This window comes from Triticum urartu, chromosome 6A (genome assembly GCF_056163025.1).
Source record: "Triticum urartu cultivar PI428250 chromosome 6A, HENAU_Tu73, whole genome shotgun sequence".
Lineage (NCBI taxonomy): Eukaryota > Viridiplantae > Streptophyta > Magnoliopsida > Poales > Poaceae > Triticum > Triticum urartu.
The window spans coordinates 566423707-566451401 of NC_141878.1; positions in this window are offsets into that span (position 1 = coordinate 566423707).

Sequence of the window (27695 nt, forward strand, 5' to 3'; positions counted from 1 at the left end):
TAGGACTCCTCGAGGCGCACCCCTAGGGTCGGCCGCACCTCCCCCTCTCCCTCCTTTATATACGGGAGCAAGGGGGCACCCCATAACACACAAGTTGATCTTCATGATCGTTCCTTAGCCGTGTGCGGTGCCCCCTTCCACCATATTCCACCTTGGTCATATCGTAGCGGTGCTTAGGCGAAGCCCTGCGTCGATAGAACATCATCACCGTCATCACGCCGTCGTGCTAACAAAACTCTCCCTCAATGTTTTGCTAGATCGGAGCTCGAGGGACGTCACCTAGTTGAACGTGTGCAGAACTCGGAGGTGCCGTACATTTGGTACTTGGATCGGTCGGATCGGGAAGACGTACGACTACTTCCTCTACGTTGTGTCAACACTTCCGTTGTCGGTCTATGGGGGTACGTGGACAACACTCTCCCCTCTCGTTGCTATGCATCACCATGATCTTGCGTGTGCGTAGGAAATTTTTTGAAATTACTACGTTCCCCAACAGTGGCATCCGAGCCTAGGTTTTATGCGTTGATGTTGTGCATGAGTAGAACACAAGTGAGTTGTGGGTGATATAAGTCATACTGCTTACCAGCATGTCATACTTTGGTTCGGCGGTATTGTTGGATGAAGCGGCCCGGACCGACATTACGCGTACGCTTACGCGAGACTGGTTCTACCGACGTGCTTTGCACACAGGTGGCTGGCGGGTGTCAGTTTCTCCAACTTTAGTTGAACCAAGTGTGGCTACACTCGGTCCTTGCGAAGGTTAAAATAGCACCAACTTGACAAACTATCGTTGTGGTTTTGATGCGTAGGTAAGAACAGTTCTTGCTAAGCCTGTAGGAGCCACGTAAAACTTGCAACAACAAAGTAGAGGACGTCTAACTTGTTTTTGCAGGGCATGTTGTGATGTGATATGGTCAAGACATGATGCTAAATTTTATTGTATGAGATGATCATGTTTTGTAACCGAGTTATCGGCAACTGGCAGGAGCCATATGGTTGTCGCTTTATTGTATGCAATGCAATTGCGCTGTAATGCTTTACTTTATCACTAAGCGGTAGCGATAGTCGTGGAAGCATAAGATTGGTGAGACGACAACGATGCTACGATGGTGATCAAGGTGTCGCGCCGGTGATGATGGTGATCATGACGGTGCTTCGGAGATGGAGATCACAAGCACAAGATGATGATGGCCATATCATATCACTTATATTGATTGCATGTGATGTTTATCTTTTATGCATCTTATCTTGCTTCGATTGACGGTAGCATTATAAGATCATCTCTCACTAAATTTCAAGATAAAAGTGTTCTCCCTGAGTATGCACCGTTGCCAAAGTTCGTCATGCCCAGACACCACGAGATGATCGGGTGTGATAAGCTCTACGTCCATCTACAACGGGTGCAAGCCAGTTTTGCACACGCAGAATACTCAGGTTAAACTTGACGAGCCTAGCATATGCAGATATGGCCTCGGAACACTAAGACTCAAAGGTCGAGCGTGAATCATATAGCAGATATGATCAACATATTGATGTTCACCATTGAAAACTACTCCATTTCACGTGATGATCGGTTATGGTTTAGTTGATTTGGATCACGTGATCACTTATAAGATTAGAGGGATGTCTTTCTAAGTGGGAGTTCTTAAGTAATATGATTAATTGAACTTAAATTTATCATGAACTTAGTACCTGATAGTAGATAGATGGCCCGTGCTGTTGTTCCATTGAATTTTAATGCGTTCCTTGAGAAAGCAAAGTTGAAAGATGATGGTAGCAATTACACGGAATGGGTCCGTAACTTGAGGATTATCCTCATTGCTGCATAGAAGAATTACGTCCTGGAAGCACCGCTAGGTGCCAAGCCTGCTGCTGGAGCAACACCAAATGTTATGAACGTCTGGCAGAGCAAAGCTGATGACTACTCGATAGTTCAGTGTGCCATGCTTTACGGCTTAGAATCGGGACTTCAACGACGTTTTGGACGTCATGGAGCGTATGAGATGTTCCAGGAGTTGAAGTTAATATTTCAAGCAAATGCCCAGATTGAGAGATATGAAGTCTCCAATAAATTCTATAGCTGCAAGATGGAGGAGAATAGTTCTGTCAGTGAACATATACTCAAAATGTCTGGGTATCATAATCACTTGGCTCAACTGGGAGTTAATCTTCCTATTGATAGTGTCATTGAGAGTTCTTCAATCACTGCCACCAAGCTACAAGAGCTTCATGATGAACTATAACATGCAAGGGATGGATAAGACAATTCCCGAGCTCTTCGCAATGCTAAAGGTTGCGGAGGTAGAAATCAAGAAGGAGCATCAAGTGCTGATGGTCAACAAGACCGCCAGTTTCAAGAAAAAGGGCAAAGGGAAGAAGAAGGGGAACTTCAAGAAGAACAGTAAGCAAGTTACTGCTCAGGAGAAGAAACCCAAATCTGGACCTAAGCCTGAAACTGAGTGCTTCTTCTACAAGCAGACTGGTCACCGGAAGCGGAACTACCCCAAGTATTTGGCGGATAAGAAGGATGGCAAGGTGAACAAAGGTATATGTGATATACATGTTATTGATGTGTACCTTAGTAGAGCTCGCAGTAGCACCTGGGTATTTGATACTGGTTCTGTTGCTAACATTTGCAACTCGAAACAGGGACTACGGATTAAGCGAACACTGGCAAAGGACGAGGTGACGATGCGCGTGGGAAATGGTTCCAAAGTCGATGTGATCGCGGTCGGCACGCTACCTCTACATCTACCTTCGGGATTAGTTTTAGACCTAAATAATTGTTATTTGGTGCCAGCGTTGAGCATGAACATTATATCTGGATCTTGTTTGATGCGAGACGGTTATTCATTTAAATTAGAGAATAATGGTTGGTCTATTTATATGAGTAATATCTTTTATGGTCATGCACCCTTGAAGAGTGGTCTATTTTTGATGAATCTCGATAGTAGTAATACACATATTCATAATGTTGAAGCCAAAAGATGCAGAGTTGATAATGATAGTGCAACTTATTTGTGGCACTGCCGTTTAGGTCATATCGGTGTAAAGCGCATGAAGAAACTCCATACTGATGGACTTTTGGAATCACTTGATTATGAATCACTTGGTACTTGCGAACCGTGCCTCATGGGCAATATGACTAAAATGCCATTCTCCGGTACTATGGAGAGAGCAACGGATTTGTTGGAAATCATACATACAGATGTATGTGGTCCGATGAATATTGAGGCTCGTGGCGGATATCGTTATTTTCTCACCTTCACAGATGATTTAAGCAGATATGGGTATATCTACTTAATGAAACATAAGTCTGAAACATTTGAAAAGTACAAAGAATTTCAGAGTGAAGCTGAAAATCATCGTAACAAGAAAATAAGTTTCTACGATCTGATCGTGCAGGAGAATATTTGAGTTATGAGTTTGGTCTACATTTGAAACAATGCAGAATAGTCTCGCAACTCACGCCATCCGGAACACCACAGCGTAATGGTGTGTCCGAACGTCGAAATCGTACTATACTAGATATGGTGCGATCTATGATGTCTCTTACAGATTTACCGCTATCGTTTTGGGGTTATGCTTTAGAGACGGCTGCATTCACGTTAAATAGGCCACCATCGAAATCCGTTGAGATGACACCTTATGAACTGTGGTTTGGCAAGAAACCAAAGTTGTCGTTTCTGAAAGTTTGGGGCTGCGATGCTTATGTGAAAAAGCTTCAACCTGATAAGCTCGAACCCAAATCAGAGAAATGTGTCTTCATAGGATACCCAAAGGAAACTGTTGGGTACACCTTCTATCACAGATCCGAAGGCAAGACTTTCGTTGCTAAGAATGGATCCTTTCTAGGGAAGGAGTTTCTCTCGAAAGAAGTGAGTGGGAGAAAAGTAGAACTTGATGAGGTAACTGCACCTGCTCCCTTATTGGAAAGTAGTACATCACAGAAACCGGTTTCTGTGACACCTACACCAATTAGTGAGGAAGCTAATGATAATGATCATGAAACTTCAGATCAAGTTACTACCGAACCTCGTAGATCAACCAGAGTAAGATCCGCACCAGAGTGGTACGGTAATCCTGTTCTGGAAGTCATGCTCCTAGATCATGATGAACCTACGAACTATGAAGAAGTGATGGTGAGCCCAGATTCCGCAAAGTGGCTCGAAGCCATGAAATCTGAGATGTTATCCATGTATGAGAATAAAGTGTGGAATTTGGTTGACTTGCCCATTGATCGGCAAGCAATTGAGAATAAATGGATCTTCAAGAAGAAGACTGACACTGACGGTAATGTTACTGTCTACAAAGCTCGACTTGTTGCGAAAGGTTTTTGACAAGTTCAAGGGATTGACTACGATGAGACCTTCTCACCTGTAGCGATGCTTAAGTCTGTCTGAATCATGTTAGCAATTGCCGCATTTTATGATTATGAAATTTGGCAAATGGATGTCAAAACTGCATTCCTGAATGGATTTCTGGAAGAAGAGTTGTATATGATGCAACCAGAAGGTTTTGTCGATCCAAAGGGAGCTAACAAAGTGTGCAAGCTCCAGCGATCCATTTATGGACTGGTGCAAGCCTCTCGGAGTTGGAATAAACGCTTTGATAGTGTGATCAAAGCATTTGGTTTTGTACAGACTTTTGGAGAAGCCTGTATTTACAAGAAAGTGAGTGGGAGCTCTGTAGCATTTCTGATATTATATGTGGATGACATATTATTGATTGGAAATGATATAGAATTTCTGGATAGCATAAAGGGATACTTGAATAAGAGTTTTTCAATGAAAGACCTCGGTGAAGCTGCTTACATATTGGGCATTAAGATCTATAGAGATAGATCAAGACGCTTAATTGGACTTTCACAAAGCACATACCTTGACAAAGTTTTGAAGAAGTTCAAAATGGATCAAGCAAAGAAAGGGTTCTTGCCTGTGTTACAAAGTGTGAAGTTGAGTAAGACTCAATGTCCGACCACCGCAGAAGAAAGAGAGAAAATGAAAGATGTTCCCTATGCTTCAGCCATAGGCTCTATCATGTATGCAATGTTGTGTACCAGACCTGATGTGTGCCTTGCTATAAGTCTAGCAGGGAGGTACCAAAGTAATCCAGGAGTGGATCACTGTACAGCGGTCAAGAACATCCTGGAATACCTGAAGAGGACTAAGGATATGTTTCTCGTATATGGAGGTGACAAAGAGCTCATCGTAAATGGTTATGTTGATGCAAGCTTTGACACTGATCCGAACGATTCTAAATCGCAAACCGGATACGTGTTTATACTGAACGGTGGAGCTGTCAGTTGGTGCAGTTCTAAACAAAGCATCGTGGCGGGATCTACATGTGAAGCGGAGTACATAGCTGCTTCGGAAGCAGCAAATGAAGGAGTCTGGATGAAGGAGTTCATATCCGATCTAGGTGTCATACCTAGTGCATCGGGTCCAATGAAAATCTTTTGTGACAATACTGGTGCAATTGCCTTGGCGAAGGAATCCAGATTTCACAAGAGAACCAAGCACATCAAGAGACACTTCAATTCCATTCGGGATTTAGACCAAGTGGGAGACATAGAAATTTGCAAGATACATACGGATCTGAATGTTGCAGACCCGCTGACTAAGCCTCTTCCACGAGCAAAACATGATCAGCACCAAGGCTCCATGAGTGTTAGAATCATTACTGTGTAATCTAGATTATTGACTCTAGTGCAAGTGGGAGACTGAAGGAAATATGCCCTAGAGGAAATAATAAAGTTATTATTTATTTCCTTATATCATGATAAAAGTTTATTATTCATGCTAGAATTGTATTAACCGGAAACATAATACATGTGTGAATACATACACAAACAGAGTGTCACTAGTATGCCTCTACTTGACTAGCTCGTTAATCGAAGATGGTTATGTTTCCTAGCCATAGACATGAGTTGTCATTTGATTAACAGGATCACATCATTAGGAGAATGATGTGATTGACTTGACCCATTTCCATTAGCTTAGCACTTGATCGTTTAGTTTGTTGCTATTGCTTTCTTCATAACTTATACATGTTCCTATGACTATGAGATTATGCAACTCCCGTTTACCGGAGGAACACTTTGTGTGCTACCAAATGTCACAACGTAACTGGGTGATTATAAAGGTGCTCTACAGGTGTCTCCGAAGGTACTTGTTGGGTTGGCATATTTCGAGATTAGGATTTGTCACTCCGATTGTCGGAGAGGTATCTCTGGGCCCTCTCGATAATGCACATCACTCAAGCCTTGTAAGCATTGCAACTAATAAGTTAGTTGCGGGATGATGTATTACAGAACGAGTAAAGAGACTTGCCGGTAACGAGATTGAACTAGGTATTAAGATACCGATGATCGAATCTCGGGCAAGTAACACACCGATGACAAAGGGAACAACGTATGTTGTTATGCGGTCTGACCGATAAAGATCTTCGTAGAATATGTAGGAGCCAATATAAGCATCCAGGTTCCGCTATTGGTTATTGACCGGAGACGCATCCCGGTCATGTCTACATAGTTCTCGAACCCGTAGGGTCCGCACGCTTCAAGTTCGGTGACGATCGTAATTAGGGTTTTTGTGTTTTGATATACCGAAGGTTGTTTGGAGTGCCAGATGTGATCACGGACATGACGAGGAGTCTCAAAATGGTCAAGACATAAAGATTGATATATTGGAAGCCTATATTTGGATATCGGAAACGTTCCGGGTGATATCAGGATTTTACCGGAGTACTGGGGGGTTACCGAAACCCCCCCCCCCCCGGGGGGGGTTATTGGTCCTACATGGGCAATAAGGGAGAAGAGGAGGGCCGGCTAGGGCAGGCCGCACGCCCCCTCCCCCCTAGTCCAAATAGGACAAGGAAGGGGGGCGGCGCCCCCCTTTCCTCTTTCTCCCTTCCCCCTTCCTTTTCCAACAAGGCAAGAGGGGACTCCTCCAGGCGCACCCCTAGGGCCGGCCGCACCTCCCCCTCTCCCTCCTTTATATACGGGGGCAAGGGGGCACCCCATAACACACAAGTTGATCTTTGTGATCGTTCCTTAGCCGTGTGCGGTGCCCCCTTCCACCATATTCCACCTCAGTCATATCATAGCGGTGCTTAGGCGAAGCCCTGCGTCGGTAGAACATCATCACCGTCATCACGCCGTCGTGCTGACGAAACTCTCCCTCAACGTTTTGCTGGATTGGAGCTTGAGGGACGTCACCGAGTTGAACGTGTGCAGAACTCGGAGGTGCCGTACGTTCGGTACTTGGATCGGTCGGATTGGGAAGACATACAACTACTTCCTCTACGTTGTGTCAACGCTTCAGTTGCCGGTCTACGAGGGTACATAGACAACACTCTCCCCTCTCGTTGCTATGCATCACCATGATCTTGCGTGTGCATAGGAATTTTTTTGAAATTACTACGTTCCCCAACACCACCGTCAAACTCCTATGGCTAAGTGAAAGTGTTAAAGCATTATAGTCCGGTTGCCTCGTTCGCTGCGCTATCACCTCCTTAATAGGACCAAGACATTGGGTTAAGTGTGAACACGCATCTTCTGCGAACACATCCGCATTATATGCGTGGGGGCTGAAGCCGACGACTGCAATCTTTCAGGTTATACACATGTATACATAAACGGCCGCATAGGAGGCATCATATTACTTTCAGGAAAAAGTATAAACACAGCCTTAATAAATTTCATAAAATCATTGTGTTTACAATGGGAATACATGTCACTCAAACATAATATTCTTCGAGCACTGGGCCTCTATCAAACGAGCACCCTCGAGAACCTCTTCGAAATAGTGCTCGGCAGCCACTCGACCTATGGCCGAACCCTGTGCCGCAACAGTGGTAGCATCCATCTCCGCCTAGTATGCTTTAACACGGGCAAGGGCCATCCGCGAGCCTTCTATGCACGCTGACCTCTTCATCGCATTGATGCGCGGCACCGCACCAAGGAACTGCTGCACTAAGCTGAAATAGATGTTCGGCTTCGACTTTTCCGGCCACAGCTGATCCACGACAGACCTCATGGCGAGTCCGGACAACCTATTGAGTTCGGCACATTCGGCTAGCTGATCAGTCAACGGAAGCGGACGCTCTGGAATGTTAAATTGCGACCAGAACAGCTTGTCCACTTCACGATCTATTGGATCTCGGAAGTATTTGGCCGCATCGACAGCGCTCGCCGCCAAGTCCATATATGTGTCTGCCGAACTGCACAGCCGATCCAGAGGGGCATACCGCGGATCTCTGAACTTCCTCCGCAGCATAAAGGGCTTCCCAGCCGCAATATCCCCGGCTTCACGCAGCTCCTCCTTCTTCGCTCTCATAGCAGAGCGGGTGTGTTTGTTCGCCATCGTGGCCTTTTCAAGGTCCGTTGCCTTCGCTCTGTTTTCTTTTTCAAGGAACTGGCAACGGTCGGCAGTGTCTTTTAACTTTACGGCCATCTTGGCCATCTTCTCTTTGCTCTCGCAATGCGCGGCCTTCTCGGCTTACAACTCTTCGGCCGCCTTCAAAGCAGCCGCATTACTAATCCTTGCTTGTTCTTTGGCTCGGGCAAGTTCTGCCTGTAGGGTTTCCCCGGTGGCAGCTCCATCTGCAGTCACAACATATTAAAGATACTGGCATCATGCTGCTCTTACTATGTGGCATTCACCAGAAAATACCACTTACCATGTGCCTCGTCAAGCCTCTTGTTAACAAGCTCAATGTCGGCATCCGCCGCATCCAGTTGCCGCTTCAGTTCGGCAAACTTATGAGTCCGGCTAGCCACCGGAGCTCCCACTACCTGCACATTAAAGCGGTATGGTTATTGCCTGGGACTACGATCCTCTGTTTGCCGTCGTTCTCGACGACAACTAGAGTCTCAAGGGCTACTATCTACATAGGGCACACCTAAAAATGTGCGGTACCATCACAAATGTACATCATTTTACGTACCTCAAAGCCCGTTAGTAGACTCATAAAGGCATCATGCAACCCCCTTTCGGCGGATGAAATCCTTTCCATCACCGTACCCATCAATGTACGGTGTTCTTCTGAGATGGCCGCTTGATAACCACAAGTATAGGGGATCGCAACAGCTTTCGAGGGTAGAGTATTCAACCCAAATTTATTGATTCGACATAAGGGGAGCCAAAGAATATTCTCAAGTATTAGCAGCTGAGTTGTCAATTCAACCACACCTGGAAACTTAGTATCTGCAGCAAAGTGTTTACTAGCAAAGTAATATGATAGTGGTGGTAGCGGCAACAAAAGTAAAGGCCGCAAAAGTAATGTTTTCGGTATTTTGTAGTGATTGTAACAGTAGCAGCGGGAAAGTAAATAAGTGTAAACCAGTATATGGAAAACTCGTAGGCACCGGATCAGTGATAGATAATTATGCCGGATGCGGTTCATCATGTAACATAGGGTGACACAGAACTAGCTCCAATTCATCAATGTAATGTAGGCATGTATTCCGTATATAGTCATACGTGCTTATGGAAAAGAACTTGCATGAGATCTTTTGTCCTACCCTCCCGTGGCAGCGGGGTCCTATTGGAAACTAAGGGATATTAAGGCCTCCTTTTAATAGAGAACCGAAACAAAGCATTAGCACAGAGTGAATACATGAACTCCTCAAACTACGGTCATCACCGGGAGTGGTCCCGATTATTGTCACTTCGGGGTTGCCGGATCATAACACATAGTAGGTGACTATAGACTTGCAAGATAGGATCAAGAACTCACATATATTCATGAAAACAAAATAGGTTCAGATCTGAAATCATGGCACTCGGGCCCTAGTGACAAGCATTAAGCATAGCAAAGTCATAGCAACATCAATCTCAGAACATAGTGGATACTAGGGATCAAAACTAACTCGATTACATGATAAATCTCATCCAACCCATCACCGTCCGGCAAGCCTATGATGGAATTACTCACGCACGATGGTGAGCATCATGAAATTGGTGATGGAGGATGGTTGATGATGATGACGGCGACGAATCCCCCTCTCCGGAGCCCCGAACGGACTCTAGATCAGCCCTCCCGAGAGGTTTTAGGGCTTGGCGGCGGCTCCGTATCGTAAAACGCGATGATTTCTTCTCCCTGATTTTTTTCTCTCCGAAAGTAAATATATAGAGTTGGAGTTGGCGTCGGAGGGCATCCAGGGGGCCCACGAGGTAGGGGCGCGCCCTAGGGGGAGCGCCCCCCACCCTCCTGAGAAGGGTGTGGGCCCCCTGGTCTTCATATTTGTTGAGGATTTTTTATTATTTTTTCTAAGATGTTCCGTGGAGTTTCAGGTCATTCCGAGAATATTTGTTTTCTGCACATAAAACAACACCATGGCAATTCTGCTGAAAACAGCGTCAGTCCGGGTTAGTTCCATTCTAATCATACAAGTTAGAGTCCAAAACAAGGGCAAAAGTGTTTGGAAAAGTAGATACGACGGAGACGTATCAACTCCCCCAAGCTTAAATCCTTGCTTGTCCTCAAGCAATTCAGTTGACAAACTGAAAGAAGGATAGAAGAACTTTTACAAACTCTGTTTGCTCTTGTTGTTGTAACTATGTCAAGCCAGCATTCAAGTTTTCAGCATAGATCATAACTAACCACATTTGCTATAATTCTCAGGTCTCATAATTACTCATATCAATAGCATAATCAACTAGCAAGTCATAATAATAAATCTCGGATGACAACACTTTCTCAAAACAATCATAATATGATATAACAAGATGGTATCTCGCTAGCCCTTTCTAAGACCGCAAAACATAAATGCAGAGCACCTTCAAAGATCAAGGACTGACTAGACATTGTAATTCATGGTAAAAGAGATCCAATCATAGTCACACCCAATATAAATTAATAGTGATGAATGCAAATGACAGATGTGCTTTAATAAGAGGGTGGTGACTCAACATAAAAGTAAATGGATAGGCCCTTCGCAGAGGGAAGTAGGGATTTGTAGAGGTGCCAGAGCTCGGTTTTGAAATAGAGATAAATTGTATTTTGAGCGGTATACTTTCATTGTAAACGTAACAACTAAGAGATGGTGATATCTTCCATGCTAAACACATTATAGGCGGTTCCCAGACAGAATGGTAAAGTTTATACTCCCCCTCCACCAACAAGCATCAATCCATGGCTTGCTCGAAACAACGAGTGCCTCCAACATACATCAGGTCCCAGAGGGAGTTTTGTTTGCAATTAATTTTGATTTAGTTTGCATAAAGCATGGGACTGGGCATCCCGGTGACCAGCCATTTTCTCATGAGTGAGCAGTGGAGTCCACTCCTCTTGAGAATAACCCGCCTAACACGGAAGATAAGGACAGCCTTGGTTGACACATGAGCTATTCGAGCATACAAAACAGAATGTTTATTTGAAGGTTTAGAGTTTGGCACATACAAATTTACTTGGAACGGCAGGTAGATACCGCATATAGGAAGGTATGGTGGACTCATCTGGAATAACTTTGGGGTTTAAGGGATTGGATGCACAAGCAGTATTCCCGCTTAGTACAAGTGAAGGCTAGCAAAAGACTAGGAAGCGACCAACTAGAGAGCGACAACAGCCATGTACATGCATTAAAATTAATAAACATTGGATGCAAGCATGAGTAGGATATAATCCACCATGAACATAAATATCGTGAAGGCTATGTTGATTTTGTTTCAACTGCATGCGTGAACATGTGCCAAGTCAAGTCACTTAAATCATTCAAAAGAGGATACCACCCCATCATACCACATCATAATCATCTCAATAGCATGTTGGCACACAAGGTAAACCATTATAACTCATAGCTAATCAAGCATGGCACAAGTAACTATGATCTCTAATTGTCATTGCAAACATGTTTATTCATAATAAGCTGAATCAAGAACGAGGGACTCATCATATTTACAAAAACAAAAGAGGTCGAGTTCATACCAGCTTTTCTCATCTCAGTCAGTCCATCATATATTATCATAATTGCCTTTCACTTGCACGACCGAACGGTGTGAATAATAATAAGAGTGTACGTGCATTGGACTAAGCTGGAATCTGCGAGCATTCAATAAACAGGAGAAGACAAGGCAATATGGGCTCTAGGTTAAATCAACAATAATGCATATAAGAGCCACTTCAACAATTTAATTATGGTCTTCTCCTACTGACCCCCAAAGAAAAGAAAAGAAATAAAACTATTCACACGGGAAAGCTCCCAACAAGCAGAAGAAGAACGGGAAATATTTTTGGGTTTTATTTTTAATTATTACTACTACAGCAGAAAAATAAACTACTACTAATTTTTTGGTTTTTCTTAAGGTTTAACAAACACACAAGAAGAAAGCAGGAAAAAGAAAATAAACTAGCATGGATATTACAGCGAAAAAGTATGAGCACCGACATCTAGCAATGAGTGTGTGTGAACATAAATGTAATGTCGGTGAGAAATACGTACTCCCCCAAGCTTAGGCTTTTGGCCTAAGTTGGTCTATGACCACGGCTAGCCTGGCGGATATCCATAATAATAGTTATTGGGGTCGTACTGTGATGAGAAAGATTAGTTGTGATCATACTGTGATGAAGAAGAAGACTCTGACTGCCATTGGCTGACAGTCATCTCTGGATCCCAAGAATAAATAGATTGTCGTGGAGGCTCATATTGTGGTTCCTGTTCTGGAGCTGGTGCAGGATTCTTGTAAGCTTGGACGGTAGCCCACGTAACGAGGTAGGGTCCTACAAAATTAAACAAAGAAGGAGCAGGCAGGATAATAGTCTCAGGATGATGTTTGTTAAAGAACAATTGATACTTAAGCTCTCCTACCCTATTCTTAATAATAAAATCATGTGCCACCATACTTTTATGATCTAGATAAACACGGGGCAGTACCTTTTCTTCCTTCTCAGCATGCCTAATAGGTATGTTAAAATGTGTAGCTAGGCGTGTGGCATAGACGCCTCCAAAGATGGGACCCTTAGTACGGTTCATACTTAACCGTCTAGCAATAATACCGCCCATACTAAAAGCTTTATCACTGTATAAACTGTGGTGCAGAATAATTATATCAGGGATGCTAAGGTTTCCACAGTTTCCGCGTACAATTAAAGAACGACTAGCAAATAATGCAAAGTAACGTAAAACAGGAAAATGTATGCTAGTGATTCGTACATCGGAAACCTTCCTAATTTCTCCTACAGTGATTGTATCAATAAACCCAGCCACATCATCATAATGTAGTTGTTATGTCTTGCCCTCAAAAGGGACTAAACAAATCCGACAGAAATCATAAAGTGACATCTCCTTATGCTCATCATATAAATGAAACTCCACCGTAGGTGGTGAGTTCCTAGAATGAAAATGAAAGTTTTGCACAAAAGTATTTGTGAGTAAGAGATACTGATCGCATTGGTCGTGGAGGAAGGCGGTGAGGCCTGCATTGTGAGCCAATTCATGAAAATCTTCATAGATACCGGCTGCTCTCAAGAAATCTTCAGAAGGCCATTCACACGCCCGAATCTCCGCGGTGCGTGGCAAATTATACTTATGCTTCGGTGCCTTTTCCTTCGAGATTTGGCTCGATGAGCCCCTCAAAAATCTCCTCATTATTTTTCTGAAATAATCTGAAATTTTTAGTAACTTCAAACAAAAATGAACCAACTTCAGTAATATTGATAGCAACTACTCCTACAAGTGCCTAGAGCCTATATCAAGCATTAGAACTACTTGGAACCATATAAATATGACATGCAAGCTCAAGAACATGGTCACCTATGAAGCACAAATTTGCAAAGAATAAAGCACTAGAACAAAAACTAATTGGACCAATGGAGGAGTCACATACCAAGGAACAATCTCCCCAAGCAGTTTTGCGAGAGGTGCTTTGAGCAAGGAGATCGAAAATCACAGCAAAAGTGGGTGGAACTCGTGCTTGAGTTGGTTTTTTGGGTTTGTGTGAGACAGAGGAAGAAGATGGGCGCTGGGATAAGTGGAGGAGGGCCACCGTGGGCCCACGAGGCAGGGGGGCGCGCCCTAGAGGGGGGGCGCCCACCACCCTCGTGGCCAGGTGGCAGCTCCTCCCGCGGTAATTTTTGCACAGTAAATCCTCAAATATTCCCGAAAAAATCATATTAAATTGGCATGTCATTCTGAGGACTTTTATTTTTGGCATATTTTTACATTGCACGGATAAGTCAGGAAACAGACAGAAAAATACTATTTTTACTTTATTTCTACTAATTGATAGAAAATAAGGAGAAGGTACAGAAGGTTGTGCTTCTAGTTTCATCCATCTCATGCTCATAAAAAAGAATCCACTAACAAGGTTGATCAAGTCTTGTTAACAAACTCATTCCGATAATCATGAAACCGGAGAAATTTCGAATAACACTAAGTTACCTCAACGGGGATATGCACATCCCCAATAATAAGTATATCATATTTCTTTTTGACAGTAGGAAGAGGGAATTCAAAACCTCCAAATATAATCGATGGAATTTTTCCAATAGAGTTGATACTATGAACTTGAGGTTGTTTCCTCGGAAAGTGTACAGTATGCTCATTACCATTAACATGAAAAGTGACATTGCCTTTGTTGCAATCAATAACAGCCCCTGCAGTATTAAGAAAAGGTCTTCCAAGAACAATAGACATACTATCATCCTCGCGAATATCAAGAATAACAAAGTCCGTTAAAATAGTAACGTTTGCAACCACAACAGGCACATCCTCACAGATACCGACAGGTATAGTAGTTGATTTATCAGCCATTTGCAAAGATATTTCGGTAGGTGTCAGCTTATTCAAGTCAAGCCTACGATATAAAGAGAGAGGCATAACACTAACACCGGCTCCAAGATCACATAAAGCAGTTTTAATATAATTCCTTTTAATGGAGCAAGGTATAGTAGGTACTCCGGGGTCTCCAAGTTTCTTTGGTATTCCACCCTTAAAAGTATAATTAGCAAGCATGGTGGAAATTTCAGCTTCTGGTATCTTTCTTTTGTTAGTAATGATATCCTTCATATATTTAGCATAAGGATTTGTTTTGAGCACATCAGTTAATCTCATACGCAAAAAGATAGGCCTAATCATTTCAGCAAAGTGCTCAAAATCCTCATCATCCTTTTTCTTGGATGGTTTCGGAGGAAAAGGCATGGGTTTATGAACCCAAGGTTCCCTTTCTTTACCATGTTTCCTAGCAACAAAGTCTCTTTTATCATAACGTTGATTCTTTGATTGTGGGTTATCAAGATCAACAGCAGGTTCAATTTCTACATCGTTATCATTACTAGGTTGAGCATCATCATGTACATCATTATCAATATTTTCATTAGATTCATGTTCATTACCAGATTGTGTTTCAACATCAGACATAGGGATGTCATTTGGATTATCAGGTGGTTCAGCAATAGGTTCACTAGATGTTTGCACAGTTCTATCATTTTTCTTCTTCTTCTTTTTAGAAGAACTAGGAACATCAATATTATTTCTTTGAGAATGTTGCTCGATTCTCTTAGGGTGGCCTTCAGGATACAAAGGTTCCTGAGTCAGTCTACCAGTTCTAGTAGCCACTCTAACAGCATAATCATTTTTCTTACTATTCATTTCATCGAGCACTTCTTTTTGAGCCTTAAGTACTTGTTCTACTTGAGTGGTAACCATAGAAGCATGTTTGCTAACAAGTTTAAGTTCACCTTTAATATTAGCCATATAATCACCCAAGCGTCTAATCATATAAGAATTTTCTTTTAATTGTCTACCAAAATAAGCATTGAAGTCATCTTGCTTAAACATAACTAGTCGTCAACCCGTGCACCTGCATGGCCTAGCTATTATCGGTATACACGATAATCAACAAAAGTCTTCTAACATGTAAAGTGCAGGAGGATAAATTTCATATATCAAACAATACTACAAATGCTAAGTTATTGAAACAATGGTAAAAAAAAGACTTGTATTACAGGCTTTATTTTTTATGTACTATGTCAGTTTTCCATCGATGTTCTGCACGCTTGGTCTGAATGAACATTTCCTTTCATAATTGGAAAATACATCTTCCTGGATTATATGCCACCTAAAACGGCATGGAGAAAATATGTACTCCCTCCTTTCCTTGATATAAGGTGTATAGATTTTTGCGAAAAAATCTGAAATATTTGGTGTATTACGTTGCACCACTTGTTTGGATAATTTTTTTAGGGATTTGATTACATTTTCTTATATCAGGCAAGCTCTTCTATTTTCTCATGTCAATTAGTCAGGTGTAGTCTCGCCCAAAACTTGTGAAATTTTCCCTCCACATGCGTTCTTTAATTTTCGTGCCAAAAACTATACACCCTATATTTAGGAACAGAGGGAGTATTCTTATGATCATAAGGCAAGGTGCCATATATGTATCACATCTCCTTAAAAGTTCCAAGAAATATACACTACACACACACCACTCAACAAATATTTGAAAGGAGAAGCATAAGATGCATGGCTAGGATTTTTCAAAGATGATGTGGTACTGAGTGATTTCTAAAGAGAATTCAAGTGATACATATTAAATTAATGACCTTCATTGTGATAATATCTAGGCAACATTAGGGAGTGACTTATGTATGTTTGTGTCTAATTTTTTTATTTTGAGCGAGTCTTCTTCTAGTGAGTGCTGATTTTTTTTCTAGACTCACGGACTCTTATTTGTACGTGTCTTTTTCCTTTCTTCAATCAGACATGTACATGGTTTTGCCGCTCGGAATTGGGATGTGAGCTCAACTTTTTAACGTCATGAGATTATATTTTATTTGTATGCATCTTTATTTCAAAAGAGAGGAGGCACGTGCCTTTTTGGAACTTGGCCGTGGTGTTTGATGTGTTTCCTTTTTAAATAACGATGGTTGCTGTTTTATAGCATGAGGACTCTTTTTTACATGATGTCTCTCTTTGTTTTAATAATAGGCAGTGTCTCTATTTTTGTTGTTTTTCCTTACATGGCGTGGTTTATAAGGTAGATCGAGTCTTTTAATAATTGACGTGAGGATATTCTTGTTTTTTTTACGTGTGCCTTTCCTTTTTTTTAACTCACGTTGGATTTGTTAGATCTGTTTTTTCTTATATAGTATAGCATTGTTGGGACTTTTTACGTGAAGGATGTTTTGCTTCTAAATTTATGGCAACGGGTGGGGGCTTTCCTTTATTTTACTTGAGGCTTTTCTTTTTGTTTTTAACAAAAGTTGGACGTGTCAGATGCATTTTTTAATAGGAGAGCATCATTTGTGTTACGCAAGTTGTCCTTTTATCCTGGTCGTTAATTTTACAATCTAACGGTTTAATTAATTTTGTTGATGTGGATTAATGAGATATCATTAAAGGTGCCTCCAATTAGTAAATATAAGAAGTTATCAAACTCATCCAAGCACTGACTAGCAATTTTAGTAGGAGGAACTTCAGCTTTATCATATCTATAGAGAATTTACCTTTACTACCTGTGTCGGGATATCGGGATCAGTAGGTTCTTCAATAAATAAAGAATTAAGATCATATGTTTCTTCAACAGGTGGTATATTAAGACCATGTATTTCTTCAATAGGAGGTAAATTCTTAACATCTTCAGCTTTAATACCTTTTTCTTTCATAGATTTCTTTGCCTCTTGCATATCTTCGGGACTGAGGAATAGAACACCTCTCTTCTTCGGACTTGGTTTAGGAATAGGCTCAGTAATTGGAGCAGGAGCTGGCTCAGGAGGTGCCAAATTATTTTCATTTGTCAACATATTATTCAATAGAATTTCAGCTTCATCCAGTGTTCTTTCCCTGAAAAGAGAACCAGCACAACTATCCATGTAATCTCTGGAAGCATCAGTTAGTCCATTATAAAAGATATCAGGTATTTCGGGTTTCTTAAGAGGATGACCAGGCAAAGCATTAAGTAACTTGAGAAGCCTCCCCCAAGCTTGCGGGACACTCTCTTCTTTAATTTGCATGAAGTTGTATATTTCCCTCAAAGCAGCTTGTTTCTTATGAGCAGGGAAATATTTAGCAGAGAAGTAATAAATCATATCCTGGGGACTATGCACACAACCAGGATCAAGAGAATTAAACCATATCTTAGCATCACCCTTTAATGAGAACGGAAATTGTCGGTGGGAACCACACCTATGGGATCACAAGAATCCCTACTACGGTTGCGGGGCGCGGGGTCATGAGAAGAGCGGATCAAACAAATAGCACACGGTTCGTTTATCCAGGTTCGGGCCGCGAGGATGCGTAAAACCCTACTCCTGCTTTGGTGGATTGTATATCTGTGTTCTTGAGCTAGCTATGGGGCGTGAGGAGCTCCAAAAAGCCGAATCCTCCTCCTGGTCACCTCGGGCCTCCTTTTATAGGAAAGGAGTTGCCGCAGTGGCACACAGGAGGTGGAAAGGGTACAGTGATGTGAGGTTATCCCTTGCATTACATGACAAGGCACATTTAATGTGTCTTGCCCAGGTGCCCTTGCTTTATCGGGGACGGGGGAGAGACCTGTCTCGTCCGTCGCCGCTCCCTCTCGTGTCGACACGCGCCCTGGCCAGCGGCGCCCACGGTGCCATGTAGGCAGGCAGGCAGTTGAGGTGGCGTAGTGGTGGGTCTCCACGAAGATCCGCATGCCGCCACGTAGGTGCCTGCCCAGCTGGTTGGGTCGGCAGCTGCATGCGAACGGCGGTGGAGGTTTGACTAGCGTGGGCCTGATGGTGGCCCTATGGGTGTTTCTTCGCAAGGGCCTTGCCGGGGCCCCGGCAAGGGTCTTGCCGTGGCGCCTGCTGTCATCCCCGGCAAGGCTTTTGCCGGGGGCCTTGTGGTCCTCCTTGGCTGGGATCCCGCCAAGGATCATCATCTTCTAAAGGGTGTACCTGATCTTGAATGTCTTCACAAAGATCCGCATGCCACCACGGGGATGTCTCCCGAATCCTTGCCCCATGGGGGCAGTGGACTCAAGTGTGACTTACTCCATAGGTGTGGGGCGAGCTGCCACGGCAAGGGTCTTGCCGGGTTTGCTAAAACCGCCTCCCGGCAAGGATCTTGCCGGGGGGTCCACTTCGTCCCCTTTGCTCTTTGTGGTCTTGGTCTTGGCATCGTCCTGCTTCTCATGAGCTTCGGCCTTACCTTGGCTCACCTCCTTTGCCTTGCTCAGTGTGGTGGTGCCTGTGGCTCAAACTGCCCGTGCACAGTTATAGGGGGACAAAAAGTGTACCCCTCTTTTTGTACACCGACAGGAGCCCCCGGGCCTGGGCCACATGTAAGCGCAATCGCGTCGTTGGGCTAGGTCCAAAAACGGTGCGCGGGCAGGCGGGGCGGTTTTTACCGTGGTAAGTTTCTTCGCGCGCTGTGCTTCCCACGCTTCCCGCGCGTGGCGTGGCGTGGGGTGGTGTGTGTGACATGGGCGGCATGCGTGGGGCTGAGCTCTGCATGCATGCGTCACGTCGTAGTAAAGGGGGGCCAACTTCCAAAAACTCCAGGCGCTCTACCGTGTCTGTCTTGGACAAGGTTAAGTCCAGGATGGCAACGGTGGACCAGGCGGAGGTGGATTTCAAGGCGCGCGTTGCTGAGACGCAGACCTGGTTCCACCAGACTCGTGAGGAGCAGAGGGCCCTTCAGAAGGAATTGGCCAAGCGCAATGTCGATCTCACCACGAAGATGGCTGACATCGAGAAGGCCCAGGAACAGGCAGCGAACTTGGTTGCCGCGGCCGAGGCCGTCCGGAACCAGCATCAAGCCGCACTGGATTCCCAGGAAGAGGACCTCATCGCTCGTGAGGCGAAGCTTGACGCAGCGCTCCGTGGCAAGGATGAGGAGCTCGAGGCCCTTGTCGCGCGGCGAACTCGCGAGCTGGAGCAGAGGCACAAGGAGGCACTCGATGCCCAGGCTCTGGCACATGCCGGCAAGGTAAGGGAGTTGGAGGTGGCGCAGGACGAGCTGAAGGAGCAGGCCCTCAAGCTGTCCAACGAGAAGAGCACGCTCAACAGCGCCTTGGTGGAGGCGCAAGGAGCGGTCATTAGTAGGGCTGGGGAGCTCTCTGAAGCGCAAAACTCTGTCAGGGATCTCAAGCTGAAGCTGGAAGATCTCGAGAAGATGCTGTCGGAGAGCAGGGCTCAGGAGGAGACCTTGACCAGGAGCCTGGAGGAGGAGAAGCAGCTGTGGGCGAACGAGGTCGCCTCCCACCAGGGTTATGTGGCGGGCGAGAACAGATGGATCAGCCGTCTGGAGGAGGTCGCCGGAAGGGTCACCTCGCAGTTGGCCACCATGGGGATGCCAAACGTGAGGTACGCCCCTGAGCGCAGCGGGACCGTCAACACCAAGTTGACCATGTTCTTCGAGGGCGTCCTTGGAGCCTTGGCTTATCTTCACTGCAACCGAGCGGCCACGTTGGCCGGGGAAGCTCGGCGACTTTGCCGGGTTGTCATGACCAAGGTCCTCACCAAGATGGCGTACTGGAATCCCGACCTCGACTTCGGTGCCATGATGGATAGCTTGCCGGAGGGTATTGACCTCACGGTGCTCAAGGAGCGCATCAAGCCCGTCATCAGCAGTATCGACGAAATAAAGAGGGTGGAAGGCCAGCGCCGGGATTAGGCATCCCGTTCTTCACCGTCGCTGTAGGTTCACGACCAAGACAAATTTCATCTTTAGTTAGAACCGCAGCAATGATGTGATGTAATATAACTTTGCAGTACTTTTAATTTCATGCATGTTATTTCCCCGTTCAATTCCTCTTTGTATGCGCGCCCTACGCCGATTGGGTAGGCTCGTCGGCGCGGAAGCCCCGAGCGGTGTTTTGGGGATGGATCCCCATGGGCCTGCTGGGTATGCGTGCTGCCGGACAAGCCACCTTTCCGTTCCGAACGCGGCCGCTCGAACTGTCGAGCTTGACTCGTGTCAGAATCGAGAGCGTTGTTTGTCGCGGAAGGTTACTCTGTCATTCTCGACGCAGCCGCTTGAGCTGTTGAGCGGACTCGAAACAGGGCAAGGGCGTTGCCGATCGTGGGAGAGCCCCCTGACGTGCAGGTTTCTCATACAAAGGCGTGACATCTCCGGGGGGAATAACCACATATAAAAAGGATAGAACAAATAAGGGTTCAGTGCAACTTAGCTTCTGTTTGTAGTCACTCGAGCGCTGATCTTCCGGCCTCCGTCCTTCTCCAAGAGCCACGAAGACGAAGGAGTGCTGAGCTGATTGCTAGAGCCGATTCTCACAACTGCGCCCCCTACCTGGCACGCCAAAGATGTCGGTGGGAACGACACCTATGGGATCACAAGAATCCCTACTACGGTTGCGGGGCGCGGGGTCTTGAGAAGAGCAGATCAAACAGATAGCACATGGTTCTTTTATCCAGGTTCAGGCCGCGAGGATGCGTAAAACCCTACTCCTGCTTTGGTGGATTGTATATCTGTGTTCTTGAGCTAGCTATGGGGCGTGAGGAGCTCCAAAAAGCCGAATCCTCCTCCTGGTCGCCTCGGGCCTCCTTTTATAGGAAAGGGGTTGCCACAGTGGCACACAGGAGGTGGAAAGGGTACAGTGATGTGAGGTTATCCCTTGCATTACATGACAAGGCGCATTTAATGCGTCTTGCCCAGGTGTCCTTGCTTTATCGGGGACGGGGGAGAGCCCTGTCTTGTCCGTCGCCGCTCCCTCTCGTGTCGACACGCGCCCTGGCCAGCGAAGCCCGCGGTGCCATGTAGGCTGGTAGGCAGCTGAGGTGGCGCAGTGGTGGGTCTCCACGAAGATCCGCATGCCGCCACGCAGGTGCCTGCCCAGCTGGTTGGGTCGGCAGATGCATGCGAACGGCGGTGGAGGTTTGACTGGCGTGGGCCTGATGGTGGCCCTACAGGTGTTTCTTGGCAAGGGCCTTGCTGAGGCCCCGACAATGGTCTTGCCGTGGCGCCTGCTGTCATCCCCGGCAAGGCTTTTGCCGGGGGCCTTGTGGTCCTCCTTGGCTGGGATCCCGCCAAGGATCATCATCTTCTAAAGGGTGTATCTGATCTTGAATGTCTTCACAAAGATCCGCATGCCACCACGGGGATGTCTCCCGAATCCTTCCCCCATGGGGGGCAGTGGACTCAAGGGTGACTTACTCCGTAGGTGTGGGGCGAGCTGCCACGGCAAGGGTCTTGCCGGGTTTGCTAAAACCGCCTCCCGGCAAGGATCTTGCGGGGGGTCCGCTTCGTCCCCTTTGCTCTTTGTGGTCTTGGTCTTGGCGTCGTTCTGCTTCTCCTGAGCTTCGGCCTTACCTTGGCTCACCTCCCTTGCCTTGCTCAGTGTGGTGGTGCCCGTGGCTCAGACTGCCCGTGCACAGTTATAGGGGTACAAAAAGTGTACCCCTCTTTTTGTACACCGACAGAAATATTTTGAGTATATAAAAGTAACGCGATCTCTCATCATTAGTAAACAGGGCAGCTATATCATTTAACTTAGTAAGATGTGCCACAACAGTTTCAGATTCATAGCCATAAAACGGATCAGATTCAACCAAAGTAATTATATCAGGATCAATAGAGAATTCATAATCCTTATCAGGAACACAAATAGGTGAAGTAGCAAAAGCAGGGTCGGGTTTCATTTTATCTCTAAGTGATTCTTTGTTCCATTTAACTAATAACCTCTTAAGCTCATATCTATCTTTGCAAGCTTAAATGCGGCAGAAGATTCCATATCAAAAAGATAGCCCTCAGGAATAACAGGCACATTTTCATCATCACTATCATCATCGTATTCAGATTCAATAATTTCTTTTTCTCTAGCCCTAGCAATTTGTTCATCAAGAAATTCACCAAGGGGCATAGTAGTATCAGGCATAGAAGCAGTTTCATCATAAGTATCATGCATAGCAGAAGTGGCATCATCAATAACATGCGACATATCAGAACGAATAGCAGAATCAGGTGTAGGTGTCGCTAACTTACTCATAACAGAAGGTGAATCAAGTGCAGAGCTAGATGGCAGTTCCTTACCTCCCCTCGTAGTTGAGGGATAGATCTTGGTTTTTGGATCTCTCAAGTTCTTCATAGTGATAAGCAGATATAAATCCCAAGTGACTCAAAGAATAGAGCTATGCTCCCCGGCAACGGCGCCAGAAATTAGTCTTGATAACCCACAAGTATAAGGGATCGCAACAGCTTTCGAGGGTAGAGTATTCAACCCAAATTTATTTATTCGGCACAAGGGGAGCCAAAGAATATTCTCAAGTATTAGCAGGTGAGTTGTCAATTCAACCACACCTGGAAACTTAGTATCTGTAGCAAAGTGTTTAGTAGCAAAGTAATATGATAGTGGTGGTAGCGGCAACAAAAGTAAAGACAGCAAAAGTAATGTTTTTGGTATTTTGTAGTGATTGTAACAGTAGCAGCGGGAAAGTAAATAAGCATAAACCAGTATATGGAAAACTCGTAGGCACCGGATCAGTGATGGATAATTATGCCGGATGCAGTTAATCATGTAACAGTCATAACATAGGGTGACACAGAACTAGCTCCAATTCATCAATGTAATGTAGGCATGTATTCCGTATATAGTCATACGTGATTATGGAAAAGAACTTGCATGACATCTTTTGTCCTACCCTCCCGTGGCAGCGGGGTCCTATTGGAAACTAAGGGATATTAAGGCCTCCTTGTAATAGAGAACCGGAACAAAGCATTAGCACATAGTGAATACATGAACTCCTCAAACTATGGTCATCACGGGGAGTGGTCCCGATTATTGTCACTTCGGGGTTGACAGATCATAACACATGGTAGGTGACTATAGACTTGCAAGATAGGATCAAGAACTCACATATATTCATGAAAACATAATAGGTTCAGATCTGAAATCATGGCACTCGGGCCCTAGTGACAAGCATTAAGCATAGCAAAGTCATAGCAACATCAATCTCAGAACATAGTGGATACTAGGGATCAAACCCTAACAAAACAAACTCGGTTACATGAAAAATCTCATCCAACCCATCACCGTCCAGCAAGCCTACGATGGAATTACTCACGCACGGCGGTGAGCATCATGAAATTGGTGATGGAGGATGGTTGATGATGACGACGGCGACGAATCCCCCTCTCCGGAGCCCCAAACGGACTCCAGATCAGCCCTCCCAAGAGGTTTTAGGGCTTGGCGGCGGCTCCGTTTCGTAAAACGCGATGATTTCTTCTCCCTGATTTTTTTCTCTCCGAAAGCAAATATATAGTGTTGGAGTTGGCGTCGGAGGGCATCCAGGGGGGCCACGAGGTAGGAGGCGCACCCTAGGGGGGGCGCCCCCCACCCTCGTGAGAAGGGTGTGGGCCCCCTGGTCTTCATCTTTGGCGAGGATTTTTTATTATTTTTTCTAAGATGTTCCGTGGAGTTTCAAGTCATTCCGAGAATATTTGTTTTCTGCACATAAAACAACACCATGGCAATTCTGCTGAAAATAGCGTCAGTCCGGGTTAGTTCCATTCAAATCATACAATTTAGAGTCCAAAACAAGGGCAAAAGTGTTTGGAAAAGTAGATACGACGGAGACGTATCACCGCTCACTCCAACAGCTCTCTCAGTACGTCCGACCGCATACCAGACGATGCCGGACTCTTCTGTTTGCTCTCTTCGAGAGCCGGACGCTGGGGAGTTCGGGTGACTATAGGATTATCTTCTGGCCTCACCGGATCTGGAGAGGCCCTCCATGACGACACTTCAAGGTTGCCTGCTTCTTGAGCGGAGGAGTCTGGGGGAGGTGTTTCGCACTCCATCATCTCCGGAAGAAGATCCCCCGAAGACGAGCTCTGCTGAGAAGGGCTAAGATCCGAACTGCAAGATAAATACTTTGGTTATTTTCCTCACAGGTAAGGTAATATATCTCCACTATGAAAGTACTTTTTAATTACTTACAGCTCGTTAGAGGGCTGATCCCCGCGCGGACTTTGTGCAGCAAGAGCACCCTCCAAGGCAGGACCCTCTGGTGGAGATTTCTTCTCCCGCTTGGAAACCTTGGTTTCCGGATCTTCAGAGATAGTCCTCTTCCTTCCCCGGGGTGAGAGAATGTCAGATTCCTCCCCTCGGTTATCCTCCCTCATGGAGGCACCCGTTCCCTCGGTCGGAATAGGTAGCGGTGGAGGCCCACTTTCACCCTCATTATCCCCCCCCCTTTGTCTTCCTTTGAGGGCTCCGAGCAAGGTGCTAGCTCGAGCATCTTTTCCAGTACCGGATTTTCCAAACCCTCAGGAAGGGGGGCTGAACACCGAATCATCTTCGCCTTTGTTATCCAGTCCTGGTCAAAGAGCGATTTCTCAGAATAAAGTCATGATAAATGAAAGACGGTGTGTTCGGCTAGAGGATAACTTTCTTGGCCGGTGGTGCGGTTGCTGCTCAGGCCCACATCCTCGGTAGTATCCGGACACTCTATCTGGGGTCCGAAGAATGATCTATACATCTCCTCATGCGTCAGGTCGAGGAAATTCTGAATAGCGCGCGGTCCTTCTGGGTTGAACTCCCACATGCGAAGAGGCCGGCGTTTGCATGGCTGGATTCGTCGAGCCAGCATGACTTGTATTACCATAATCAAACTGAAATCTCCTTCGAAGAGATTTTGAATGCGGCTTCGTAGTACACGCACGTCCTTGGCGGGACCCCATCTCAACCCTCTGCTAATCCATGACATCAGTTGTGGTGGAGGGCCTGAGCAGAAAGCAGGGGCAGTCACCCACTTGGCATTTCTGGGAGCTGTGATGTAAAACCACTCCCGTTGCCATAATCCGGACACCTCTGGAATAGAACCCTTTGGCCATGGAGCTCCGGCGATCCTGCTTATTAATGCGCCTTCGCACGCTACATGCTGCCCCTCGACCATCTTCGGCTTCACGTCAAAGGTCTTGAGCCATAGGACGAAGTGAGGGGTAATGTGGAGGAAAGCCTCACATACAACAATAAATGATGAGATGTGGAGAAAGGAGTCCGGGGCTAGATCGTGGAAATCTAGCCCGTAATAAAACATTAGCCCCCTAATGAAGGGATCCAGAGTGAGGCCTAGACCTCGAAGGAAGTGGGAGATGAACATGACGTCTTCGTTGGGTTCAGGAGTAGGGACGACCTGCCCTCGGGCAAGCAGCCGATGCGAAACCTCGGCGGTCAGGTATCTGGCCTCCCTCAACTTCTTGATATCTTCTTATGTAACGGAGGAGGGCATCCACCGGCCTTGAAGGCTAGATCCGGACATGATTGAAGGTCCGGAGCACCTGACCTGGGCTTTGGGTTTTAGAAATCGAGGCGGGGGAAGGATTCAATTGAGCACGGGAGGGAAAGAGTAAAAGCCTTGTCCCTTTATAAAGAGGGTCAATATCAAGCGTCCTCTCCGTAGCCGTTTGGGACTTGCCTATGATCTAGGAGTCCTAGATACGGTTGGGTTACCCACGACCGTATTGATGAGAATTCCATAATTAGGGGAACACGATCTCTGCTTTGACAAGACGTGTCAAAAAACTGCCTCGCGTTGTGTGTGGAGCTGGTTGAAGAAAAACGGTTCGAATAATTACCGGGCCATGGCATAATGTCGTGTTGCCAAAATGTGTCAACAGATTAGATTTGTGGAAATGTTATTCTCTCTACGGTGTATGTGGAAACTTATTTTGCAGGGTTGGACACTATCCTTGTATTCAAATTCTTCTGTGATGTATTCGGAGGAGGAACCCGCCTTGCAATGCCGAAGACAATACTGCGCACCGGACTCATCGTCATTGAAGCCTGGTTCAAGGGCTACTGAGGGAGTCCTGGATTAGGGGGTCTCCAGACAGCCGGACTATATTCTTTGCCGGACTGTTAGACTATGAAGATACAAGATTGAAGACTTCGTCTCGTGTCCGGATGGGACTCTACTTGGCGTGGAAGGCAAGCTAGGCAATACGGATATGCATATCTCCTCCTTTGTAACCGACCTTGTGTAACCCTAGCCCTCTCTGGTGTCTATATAAACCGGAGGGTTTTAGTCCGTAGGACAAAATACAATCATACCATAGGCTAGCTTCTAGGGTTTAGCCTCTCTGATATCGTGGTAGATCTACTCTTGTACTACCCATATCATCAATAATAATCAAGCAGGACGTAGGGTTTTACCTCCATCAAGAGGGCCCGAACCCGGGTAAAACTTCGTGTCCCCTGCCTAATGTTACCAATAACCCATTCAGGGAATTAAAACCCAACATTATTGCCTTAAATCGCCGAACTGATCTGAAAACGTTCTTGCATAAACAACCATTAATGGTGACGTTGAGCCCCTTGATCTACCTGTACCGACCTCCCCTGACCCTATAAATAGGCCCCCGTGATGCCATTCTTCCTCCTCACTTCCCTCCCCGGAAACCCCTCTCTGAGTCGCTCCTTGCTTTGAGAAATTGCTCGCCGGAGCTACCCCAACTCCGACAGCTTCTCCTGGTTGCTACAGGAAGAAGTTGGGAGCCCCGCCTTGTGTCTAGGATTCACCCCGGCGTCGTCTACCCCGTCCCACACTCGCCTCTCTCCAGAACCAACTCCGACGCCGGATCCCGGCGAACCAGAGCCGCCGCCACCGCACTCCGGCGAACGATCTCCTCTCCGGTGAGCCCTTTCCCTTCGATCTGCTCGATCCAACAGGTTGCTCTCTCTGATCTGAAAAAAACGAAGGAGTATCTTCCTATAGCAGCGCACCACGTGGCAGCTCATATTGAATCCCGTAATTGATTTCCAGGAAAA